The 10,642-nt window shown below is 50.0% G+C and overlaps 1 non-coding gene across 1 annotated transcript; it reads left to right on the top strand.

Annotated features, from left to right (window-relative positions):
* Window positions 1-3,312: 3,312 nt before the first annotated feature.
* TRNAG-GCC lies at window positions 3,313-3,383 on the top strand. Its single transcript has one exon. It is a non-coding gene; the product is annotated as a tRNA-Gly (tRNA).
* The last annotated feature ends 7,259 nt before the right edge of the window (window positions 3,384-10,642 follow it).

Below are 10,642 nucleotides of genomic sequence, written 5' to 3' on the forward strand. Positions count from 1 at the left end.
CTGGGGGGATAGAGCTCTTGTATCCATTGCTTTGTCCAGACGTGTAATTATCTCCATGGCAATGCCAATCTGCAGCTTGATGTTTCCTATCCAGCGGTCGCTCCACTTCTTGAGCCCTTTTGCCGTGGCTCGCAGCTTGAGATCTAGCGTGACATAGGGGTTCTCTTCCCTGGGTACGGAGGTCCACAACTCCTCCACCTTTTGCATAAAACCCTCCGCTCTTGTCCAGAACGCCTCAAATTTGAACCGTTTACCCATGCGCAGATCTGCCTCCATGTCCATCAAGAGAGGACAGTGGTCCGAAATTGAGGAGCCCAGGGCAGTTAGCCGACATGTCGGGTACAGATCCTCCCAAGGTGACGTGGTGAAAACTCGGTCAATCTTCTCCATTGTCGAATGTGCCCGTTCGTTGGACCAAGTATACCTCCGGCCATTCAAATAAACCTCCTTGAGTTCAAGATTGTTGAGCTTTGCACGGAAGCGTGCCATCATCCGCCTGTTCACCAACGTGTTGTTTTTGTCCTCCGGGTTAACCAACAGGTTGAAATCTCCCATCACAGTCCATGGCCCAGCGATCAGTTCACGGATATCCACCAATTCCTGCATGAACTCCACTTTTTCATGGTCATGTTGTGGGCCGTAGACCCCCGTCATCCACCATTGCGCCCCTCCCGCGTGCGTGACTAGCGCGGTGAGGGCGTTCGTCGTGTAGTGCGGGTTGGATAGTTTGACCACGGTTGTATCCCAAGCTATAAGGATGCCTCCCCTCGTTCCTATCGCGGGCAAGTAGTAGAAGTTGTCCATTTTATTTCCAAGGCAGTGGGCGACCACCTCCGCCGATACATGTTCCATTTTAGTCTCTTGGAGACAGACAATGCTCGGTGCGACCGAGTAAACCACCTGAGATATTGCACTCTGACGTGCCGGGGTGTTGAGGCCCCTCACATTCCACACTAGGGTCTTTAGGGATGGCGTACACATTTTGCAAGCCTACCCAGGGAACCACCAGCACCGACCCTAAAGCCGGTCCTCCACCACCAACTCCGCGTCCCCAAGCGGCTCCCATCCAAACAAGGCTAGGATTGCCTTGATGTGGCCCTCGGAAAGTGGCTGGTCGAATAGTTGAGCATATGCGTCAAGCGCTTCGTCAGTGATGATCTCCGCTTCGTTTGCTAGGCATAGTTTCCGGATCAGCACTCCTTGCTGTTTTGTGGCTGTCGAGCCCCGCCCAACGCCCCTAACAATTCTGGCGCTCCTCCGTGGGTTGGAAACCGGCATTCTCCTCTGCCTAGTACGCCGTTGTGAAACTGCATGAGGCTTGGCCGGTGGGGTCGACAAAACCGGCGCAACGGCCTTCCTCAACTGGGCGCACAAATCATCCACTTGGCTGGTTGGGGCGACGTGCATGGGCTACCCACACTGCATGGCGATCCACCATCCCTGGGTGGACAGGTAGGAGCATCTCGAGCGCTGGAGAGGGGCACGCAAATCATGCTCCCCACCGGTCCGCATCGAGGGGAGAGCTATCTCCTGTGCATCCGCTGCATGGGAGCGCGTCCTCAAAAGCCGCGTCCACCCAATCGTCTTCTCGCGCTAGTTTGTCGTTGTCCGGATCCAGCAAATGGTCGCTGGCCCTCTCAGAGCGTGCCCCACCCAAGGTTCGAATCCCGCGGCCTCGATGAAAGCCACCTGTATCTGCCTGATGCCGTGTCTTGTAGCCAAATCCGTCTCGGCTCGCATCGGATCCCCCTCCACAAGGCCGTTGGTCAAAAGAACGGCAGGACTGACCTTGCCTGACCCGCCCTGCTTCCACCTGCTCAGGCAGACAGATGTCGGGGAGCCCAGGCCATCCACAGGGACGCAGCCGTCCGCCTCCCCGTTTGAACCGCATGACGAAGCCGCGCGCCCACAACACTCCAGGCCAGGGGGGCCAACTGTAAAGCCGGGCGGGGGGGAGGGGCCACCTGCAAAGCAGAGCCTTGGACGCAAGCGGCCACGTCAGAGGGCCTACCCTCGCTGCCGGTCTCACCGACGAGCGGCAGGCTCGCAACTCCACCTCCACGCCCGTGGGCGACCCTTCTCTGCGTCGGCTCCGGCGCCTTCGTGGATCCTTGCGACTCGCCGGAAGCGTCCTGCCCCGGCTGCACCGAGCTGCCAAGATGATCCTGCTCGTGGCCATCCACATTCGACGGCGGGGAGGGTGGCGGCGGAGGTGGCGGAGGGGGGCGCCCCCTCCACTAGGGCCGTCACGCACCGGCGGCGCAAGCTTGACGATCTGAACAGGGTACCATAGTGCTCTCTGCCTTCTCTCGCTGTCGGCGGGCTTCCCAACTCTGCTCTGGTGCGGCTGCTTAGCGTTCTTTGGGCTCTGCACAAGTTGGAGCGCCTCCATGGATGTCTTCCCCGCCAACACCTCTTTCTGCAGCGCCTGCCTCTGCTTCGCCCAGGGTGCTGCACCCCACATGTTCGACCTTTGGTCTTGCGCCGTCCCCGCCTTCGCTCAGCGTTGCTCTGCTCCTCTGCTGTAGAATTTGGATGTCTTCCTCTTCCCATCCTGGGGCGCAGTTCTGACTCCGACCTCCACGCCACACTCGTCTCTGTTGTTGGCCTTGCTGTCCGACCATCTGGACCTTCCTCAACTGCCCTGTATGTCGTACTTCAGTCAAGCGGCAGCTACGAAGGCGCAATGTCGGGGGGATGGTTGTTCGTATGCGTGCTTTGGTTTCTCCTCGTCTTCCAGGCAGGCCGTGTGCTGCCCCTTGGCTGTGCAGGGTGTTCGAGGAGCTGTATTATGAGATCGCTGCTTCCCTTGGCGAAGCAGCGTCGCTATAATTATACATCACCGGTATGCTCTTCAATCCTCTTATTTTTGTCAGGGAAATGCTTTTCATTCAACTTTCAAGTTTAACAGTGTGATGTGCAAGTTTAACATTTTTACAGGGGCATTGTTAGTTCATACTATATAGTTAGGCTTAAACCTTAAAGACCAGTTTATATTAGGCGTAAGCAAAGAACAACCAAGTTGAAAATAATGCAGTTCCCATGCTCAGCTTTATTGTATACATGCTCCTGAAGTACAGTTTATTGCATTAGGCTGAACTATAGTTTTCCTTCAGTACAAGTATTGATTTGCTACTTCAATAGAAGATGATTTGTAACATACGGTTGAAAATTTACCCGTAGCGTGTAAACAACAAAGCGAGCTGGTCTATTGATAGACAAGCTACCTGCGGGTACATGAGCGATGTGACGGTTGCAGGAACAGCAAAGCGAGGCGTGCGAAGAAGATTAGTGAGCTAATCACGCATGGAAGCACCAGTGGTCTAGTGGTAGAATAGTACCCTGCCACGGCACAGACCCGGGTTCAATTCCCGGCTGGTGCACTCTCTCTTTTCTTTTCGGCTTTTTTTTCTCCTTCCAAAATGCTTTGCCGTCGTTCTCATTCCTCTGTGTTCTGTTTTCACCTTCTTTTCAGTGGCACTGTTTTCACATGTTCTGAGGAACAACTTCATATTTCTCCTTCCGAAAATGCTTTGCCGCCGTTCTCGTTCCTCCGTGTTCTGTTTTCACCTTCTTTTGAGTGGCACTGTTTTCACACGTTCTGAGGAACAACTTCATACGCGGTACAGACCAATTGCGAGTACTACTATTTGTTTTGAGATTCCAAAAGCCTCAAAACCACCTGGGACCAGACGTAACATGACTGACACCAAGCTGGGCCACTCTGCATTCTGCAAAACGCCCCGTGAGGAGGAGGTACGGCCTGCAGAGCCCAAGCCCCGCGACCAGATTCCCAGGCCCACCCGGTCTTGGCATCTGCCCTAACTCACCAGTCAGTCTGCACTCTCTCAACGTGAAACACGCCTGACTCCTACTACAGTTCAATCTGGACAGTGCAGACGCGCAAATTTGAATTGGTTTAAATGGATACGCCTCACCGTCCGATATGAATGCACGCCCGGTGTCGCCGATCCTATAGGTGCAGCGGCGGATTCGCGAAAATAAGAGTGACCTCGCTGTAGTTACTTGCCGCGCCATTCCGCAGTGCAGTAGTACAGAGGTCGCTGGCAGCCAGGGACCTCGCTAGCTCTAGCTAGGTGGTTGGGAGCCGCCTCGCCGGCGACAGGAGGAACCGGGAATGCATATGCAGCCAGCCAGTGCTCCCGCAAGACCGTCAGTGTCACCAGGCCATCTGCCTACCCGGTCCAGCAGTGAACGACACCAGTCTATAGAATGCCGAGTATCTGCTCGGATTCCATGAAGATCCCCCGTCATTGACTTAACAACACTCCACACAAACCGGTTCATGATACATCGAAACTGGATATGGTCGTGGTCTTCACATTCACCGCACCCAATGCATTTGCCATCGCCCGAGCCTCTACTTTTCAGCACCTGATCCCCACATGTTATTCTATTACGGGCCACTTGCCACAATGATATTTTTATTTTAGCCGGAAGCCGAGCCTTCCAAAGACCGGAGAGGTCATAAGGCGTAAGTGGTTTGAAAATCTCTCCATACAGTGAGCCGGTGGAGAAGAGGCTCGAAGGCTCAAGTCGCCAGACCACTTCATGGTAAGAAAGGCATAATGTCACTTAGGATTGTACAGAATGAGAAAGGCAAAATATATGATAGGCAACATCAAATTAATCAGTTGGCCAGAAGCCTTTTGAGTGTGTTCCCCACTTCAGAAGTTATTTCATACTTGTCCATAAGTTTCTTTCTAAATTTATTGGCTTGAATTTGCGCAACAACGGCGGGGTATCATCTAGTTATAGGTAGTAACATTTCCCTCACCTCTAGCTCATCATGGAGACAATGAGTCAATTATTTTCTTTTATTCAGGTGAGGCAGATACAATATTATACGTGTTTTTCATCTTACTATCACCAAACAAATTCACTTAAAAAGATTTACCCCATCTACTGCCCACCACTGCCACTACTCCCTCCAAATGGGAATTGTAGTCGGTTCGTTGGCACCAGATATTCGTGTTATGTAAGTCATGTGATCTTTAATTTGGGGGAAGCATCCGATGTGTTTTCCTTATTTTTCTCCTTAAATGGTTACTCCACTTTGCATGGCTCGTTAAAATTAAGTAGTGCCAATGCATGCACTAGGAGGTGGTCTAGTTAGGTTTGCGTGGAGACTGAAAGATGTGGTATTAAGTAGGATAATTAAGGGAGCAATTTATCGCGTTCGATAATTGGCTATTTCCACAGAACAAAAGTTCATGAGGGTGTAATTAAACCATCGCGTTGCGGTGGTTCTCTCGACTTACAATCTTGTTTAAAGGGAGTATCATTCTTGCATTTAAGCCGATCAACAATTAGACTAATGAATAAGAGACCCCTCTTCATTCTTGCTTTCTTCATGCATGCTCCTAGTGTATTTGTGTTGAACCAGTGTGGACTCATGTACCCTCCATACACTCTACCAAACATTCAAAAGTGGATCGAGAAGGGAACTTTTGGAATCATACACCCTACCAAACACACCCATATAGAAGAACTTGTCAGTAGAGCTTGCACACGTCAACTTTTTTCTTTGGAAAAATGTCTAAGGCCATATATCGAGCATCATGCGTCCCTGCAGACAGACCCATATAAAAAGATAAAAGTACAATCAAATTCTTCGGACCGAAGTCTTCTTCCTTCTGCATCCACCAGCGGCGCGCCGTAAGCATAGCTTGATGCCGCCTCTGTGCCTCTACCTCATGGGAGCAAACTTTTATAAACACAAGAGCTTGTAGAAGTGGCAACCGGGAAGTTATCGATGCAGACCAGGAGGCGCCGACGATCGCGATATACGAAACGGATCACCGTCCGGAGAGGAAAACGCCAAGACCACGAACGCTGGGCGAATCCATCAGAAACCTAAACCGACCCAGTGCCGGAAGGCCCATCGGAGACACGACTCTGTATGCCCTCCGCAGGTGACGAGCACATCAACGAAATGGGGAAAGGGCGGGGAGAAAATTATTCTCTGGGACAACGTCGCCGCCTCGCCGTCTCAAACCGTGAAGTCTCCCTAAAGAAACCTCCCCAAAAAATCATCCATGCCGGTGCACGACAGGTCCGGGTATGGCGTCAAGCTCGCTGCCGTCAAGGACACATGCATGGACGCCCTGTTCTCCGGTGACCTAGCCAGGCCGGGCCATCGTTGAAGATCGCCGTCGGCGGCTTCACCAATACCGTCGTTGAGCACGCCTTACGTAGATCACTCGAACACACATCTCCTTCGTTATCTCGCCATCTCCCTCCGAGCATCAAGATCGGCCCACGCCCGAACATGATCTCCCAGCCGTAGCCGCCATGTGGGCTTTGCCAGGCGGCAGCGAGAGGGAGTGAAGATGGGAAATGGATAGGGTGGCATCAACTCTATTATCGGGCTCTTCTCCGTCTATGTGAACTACTTGTAATGTGTTTTGTGCGACTATGATTATGCATAAATCAGATTCTTTTTCGGTATAGCTCAGAAATGAAGAGTCTAGTATGGACAAGAGAGACGAGCATAGCTCAGAAATGAAGAGTTTAGTATGGACAAAAGAGACGAGCATTGAAGCATGATCATACATGAAGACCGAGGCAAACACAGAAAAGTAATAAATACTAAATTGTACTAAAGAGAGACAATACGTTCGTGCGATCGCCGGTGCAATTATTTGCCTTTCCTATGGATAATATATTATAAGAAGGTATCCAGAAAAAGGGGATTTTTTAAAGAAAGGTAGACGAGCCCACACGTGCTATGACATCCGGTGCAATTATTTGCCTTTCCTATGACTTTAAGCAAGGGCGCTGGTCCAGATCACTTGTTGCGAGCGATACGCGCGCGTCGCCCGCGTCTCCAACGTGATATAGGCCGGGCTCCGTAAGATGGCACACGCCAATTTGATTTGGTTTTCTCATTTCATCTTTTGTTTGGTCGTTTTAATTAATTTACAAGTTGGAAAAAAGTCTTGAATACAAAAACAAAATGTTGTGAATTCGAAGAAAAGTTCACACATATTCAAATTACAAAACATTCACACATCGCCTGTGGTTCCGAAGATCGAGTGGGCGGCGGCCATGACTATTTAGAGAGAGAAAACAAAATGAGGGAGGGATGATGAAGGAAGGAGAAGGAATGAAGAGGCGTGGCGGGTGCGCAGGGTCTCGCCAGCGTTGGGCGGCTGAATGGAGCATGGCGGACCATTGTTTGTTGACTAAGTTGTCGACCGTTGAGTTTTACAAAACAGTTGACATAAAATTCACACGTCCAAAAAATGTTTGCAAAGTCTAAAAAGATGCATGAATTTCAAAAATATTCATCAATTTGAAAAAATCTCGAGTTAATGAATTTGGAAAGAAGTTCACTACTTTAACAGAAGTTCACAATTTTTTATAAAACAGCTGGGCAGATAGCCCGGTCACTGCCCGGATAGGAGAGAGATGGAAAAAAAACCAAAAATACTTTACGCACGATGGGTGCGTGCCCGATTTATGCATGAAGCAAAATCGCACGATGTTCTGGATGCTGCTTTCTCACATCAATGGCTTGATTAATATCATCGTGCATAAATCGGTCAGATGACGTCATGTGTGTAGCCTCGTTCAAGGAAAAATGTGGCCCAACCAGACGTCCCTAGTTTGTTCCTATATGTCCCGTCAGTTCACAAACCCTCATACTCAGACCATATACGTGGGCTCGCGGACACGTCTGGTTAGTCCGCCACGCAAGACGCGGTCCATCCCGGATCATATTTTTTTCTTCTTTGTTTTAATCTATTTGCTATCACCTTCGAAGCTATCTTGTAGAGGACATTGCATAAACTAATAGGCCTGAACTGTGAGAGCAAATTAGGGTTAGTAACCTTTGGTATGAGGACAAGGACAGTGTCGTTTATGCATTCTGGACTCTCCTCCCCCCTTACAATCTTGAGCACAATGTTGGTCACATCATCCCCACACACCTCCCAGTGCCGCTGATAGAACTGGGCCGGGAACCCATCCGGTCCCGGCGCTTTAGTGAGAAACATTTGAAACAAAGCGTTCTTGACCTCCTCCTTGGAGTAAGGAGCACATAACATTGCGTTCATGGCGGCTGTGACTTTACACGGTACATGAGCAAGGACCTCGTCTAGACCCTGTACACCCTCCGATGTATATAGGTCTTGGTAGAAGGCATTTGTGATAGCCCTTAGCTCTTCATGATTATCCACCAACACGCCTATGGAGTTTTCAAGAGCTTTAATCATATTTTTCTTTCTGCGTAGACTAGCCCGGAGGTGAAAAAAATTCGTGTTTTTATCTCCAGAAGATAGCCATTCCATGCGTGCACGCTGCCTCCACATAAGTTCCTCACGATGATAGAGCTCGATCAGCCTCTCGTTAATTTTCAACTCAACATGCGATGGGCCTAGGCGCAGTGGATCGCCTCTCAACTCTTTTATCCTCTTTTTGAGACCTTTAATCTCTCGGCGAACGCTTCCGAAGGCCTGTTTACTCCAATTGGTCAGACCTCTAGAGACTCCTGCAAGTTTATCCCGCAGCTCCTGCACACTCCCACACGGCCCAACAGCAAACCATTCATCGTTCACAACATCTCCAAAGCCTTCATGCCTCTCCCACATGGACTCATACCGGAAGGACCGGTTTTTTGCACCTTCTTGAGTTCGCCCCATATCAAGAAGAATCGGGCCATGGTCTGATGTGGCCGCATCATGGTGTTCAAGTGACGCTAGAGGAAAACGTGTCATCCATTGCGGGTTAGCTAGCGCCCTGTCAAGCCTGCATCTGGTGTAAGAGCCTCCTATTACTTTCTTCTCAAAGGTCCAAAACCTACCCTTGTAGCCGATGTCCATCAACACGCAAACATCTGTCGCCTCTCTAAAGGCCTGAATTTGTGCATTGCTCCGCTGGCCTATCCCCACATGTTCATTCAGACGTAAAACTTCGTTGAAATGACCTATACACGATTGTTGCCAGCTATACGCGTCGCCCATGTCTGCAACGTGAGATGGGTCAGGCCCAGTGAGATGGGTCAGGCCTAGTGTTTTTTGTTTTTACTCATTTCGTCTTTTGTTTGGTCCATTTAAAATTTATATAATTTAAAAAATGACGAATACAAAAACTAAACTACTTTACGCACGACGGGCGCGTACCCGATTTATGCATGATGCAAAATCAAACGATGTTTTGGATGCTACTTTCTCACACCAACGGCTTGATTAATATCATCGTGCATAAATTGGTCAGATGACGTTGTATGTGTAGCATCGTTCAAGGAACAATATGGCCTAACCGGATCTCCCTAGTTTGTCCCCATATGTCCGGTCAGTCCATAAACCCTCATACTCAGACCATATACATGAAGTATATAAGGGCTCGCGGACGCGCCCGGTCAGTCCGCTACCTAGGACACGGTCCATCCTGGACCATCTTGTCTCTTTATTTTTTCCTTTTCTTTCCTCTCTCTCCTTTCTATCAATCACATGTATATGACCGGCCAATATAATGACAAAGTGAAGGACATGGCTGTATACATGACAAATAAGGGCCAAGGACTTTGAGGAGCCAAATTTGAAGGAATCGGCTATAGATGACCGGCGAGCGGACCGCTGACCAAATATGGCAGTTGCCCATGCATGTATGGCAAGAGAAGATGGAAATGCATGGTTTATTTGTTTTCATTTATGTTTATCTTTTTTAAGAGTATTCAATAGGGAAGGAATGGGAGTAGCACGGATGAGGGAAGAGGGCGTCGCAGGTAAAGTAGTTGTCCATCAGCATCAAATGGCCGCACACCCTGTTGCAGTTGAGCACTCGATGACGCTTGATCGATCCCTTGAAACTGAGAACATGCTCTTTCGCGTGCTCCGCGTCGGCAAGAACTGCCTCATCATCGCTGCCTCATCTGTGTAGTCCTTGTTGGATGAGCCGTTGGACGACTCAACTTAGTGCCCATATATGTATTTCAAATCCAAATCCATTGCTTCAAAGAAGAAGGGACAATGGAATTTAGCATGGGCATTTCACTGAACAGTTGCCTGGCACAGTGAGTGTCGTCGGACCGGATGGTACCTGTGCGGCGGTTGGAGGAGAGTCATGGAACAGCGGCGGCGGACAAGCGGCGTGGAGCCTACCGTTGGGGGTGACAAACTCATCAAGTTTTGCCAGGGGTGTGGCGGACCAGCCGGGGTGGTGGCGCGGCGGCGAAGGCACGAGAGAAAATGGGAGGATGGAGGTGCGGGTCGGAGAGGGGTTTTGGGTGGGCCGATGGTATCGTAGTCCTACGTGTCTGTTGTCCGGACACCCGCAGACGATCCCCAACCGCACCCTCTCAGTTTGTCTCGGGTTTGTGGAGAAAATGCATCCGGACCGCTCGACGGACCAATACATGACCACATTGGATGGCTAAACACGTTTACACCGCAGTCCGGACGGTTGTGGATGGTTTAAGGATCCGTTTTAAAGATGCCTTAAATGTCAAATCAAGCGCCACCGACGGGCAGAGCTCCACCTCCACATGACCACCCCAACAAAAAACAAAGTAGTACAAATTAAGTGATGGGGAAGAAACTTACAAGGCTGTATGTTCGCCGGAACAGCTGACGAAGCATGACCCAGAAACAATTCCCACTTCGCGTGATGTCCGTAA

Source organism: Triticum urartu, chromosome 2, assembly GCF_003073215.2.
Source record: "Triticum urartu cultivar G1812 chromosome 2, Tu2.1, whole genome shotgun sequence".
NCBI classification, from domain to species: Eukaryota; Viridiplantae; Streptophyta; class Magnoliopsida; order Poales; family Poaceae; genus Triticum; species Triticum urartu.